Source organism: Arachis duranensis, chromosome 2 (assembly GCF_000817695.3).
Source record: "Arachis duranensis cultivar V14167 chromosome 2, aradu.V14167.gnm2.J7QH, whole genome shotgun sequence".
Taxonomy (NCBI): domain Eukaryota; kingdom Viridiplantae; phylum Streptophyta; class Magnoliopsida; order Fabales; family Fabaceae; genus Arachis; species Arachis duranensis.
This window is the reverse complement of record NC_029773.3, coordinates 86,707,245-86,708,809: the sequence shown is the minus strand read 5'-3', so window position 1 is coordinate 86,708,809 and position 1,565 is coordinate 86,707,245. Positions and strand designations below refer to the sequence as shown.

General features: G+C 28.7%; 1 protein-coding gene across 1 annotated transcript in view; it reads right to left on the bottom strand.

The window, feature by feature from the left end:
- LOC107475663 (uncharacterized) overlaps positions 1-1,565 on the bottom strand; it is a 91,545-nt gene that overhangs the window by 84,033 nt on the left and 5,947 nt on the right. The gene's annotated exons all lie outside the window — the stretch shown is intronic.

Here is a 1,565-nt window from a genome sequence, read left to right as displayed (position 1 = left end):
ATAAATAAAAAATATTTATATTTTTTGTATTTATATATTTTATATTTATATATTTACAAATAAAAGATTATGTTGTTATTTAAAGTATAGTATATTAAAAGATATTTATTTATGTACTAGCATATTTTGTATTTATTAGAGTTCATCAATACTACTCTTTTTTTATATTGGCTTTTAACTTTCATTTAATGAAATCTAATAATGTATATAAATATGGCACATCTAATACATACATAATTATTGTGCTCATTTTAAACATTGTCAAGTAATTTTTTGATACACAGTAGATGTTTTTTTTTCCTCTTATTTAGTTAAATATAATTCCCAAAGAGAAATTCTCCACATACAAGCATTTTTTTATACAAGTCTTTACAAATCATTATATTAACGCGCTTGAACCGTTACTGCACGTTCTTCTTCCTCTTCCTCTTCTTCTTCTTTTCTTTCGTTTCTTGCCTTCTCTTTCTCCTTCTTCAACCGTTACTGCACAATTTCACTGCACATTCTTCTTCTTCTTCTTCTTCTTCTTTTCTTTTATTTTTTGCCTTCTCTTTCTCCTTCTTCATTTACGTGCTTTTCTCTCTGTTTTCTTTACTCAATTTCTATTGTTTTTTGACATCAAGCTCTGAAATCATTTTTTAAGAAGAAGAAGCTGCAGAAAATGAGGAGGAGAAAGAGAAAGAGTTCTGAATTATGCATAAGGTATACTTCAACGAATTTTGGGTGTATTTCTTAAATCCTTTGGGTGTAGTTTTGTAATCCTTTGGGTGAATTCCTGTAACCGTTTGTGTGTATTTCTGTAGTCTTTTGGGTGTATTTCTGTAATCGTTTGGGTGTATTTCTATAACCGTTTGGGTGTATTTCTGTAATCCTTTCTGTAACTGTTTGGATGTATTTCTGTAATCGTTGTATATTTCTGTAATCGTTTGGGTGTATTTATGTAATCGTTTGGGTGTATTTCTGAAGTTCCATTATTTTCAAAACGATTTCAAAGCTTGATTTCAGAAACCATGAAAATCGAAAAAATCGAAGCAAGAATACCAATGATAAACGCAAGTAAAACAACTAATGAAAAAGCAAAGAGAATCCTGGTCCATATTTTGAATATTCAAGTAATAATTATTTGATTTTACTAAGTGATAGCATTAGCATCTCATCACATTTAAAAATAAAAATTTGTAATAACAATATATCATTAATTTAAAACTTCAAAGTTTTATTTCATTAATTTTCCACTTATTAGTAGTAACAAGGAAAACACAAAAGCTGGGTTTATTATTAATAGGGATATTATTATAATAATAAAAATCTTAAACACTAATCTCTAGTCATGACTGAAACAGCAACAATTTAAGCCCTCACAATGACCATCGACATAATTCCTTTCTACACAGTCTATAAAACAAGCGGCATTATTATCTGGACATTTTCCTTTACCCTTGGCGCAGACCTTCCTTTCGCCTTCAACCATTATTGTGCCACTTGTTGCTTCTGCAATAATTGGTAAAAATTAATTAAACTCAATGTCATTAGAATTTTCGTGTACATCGAAATAATTAAGGCTC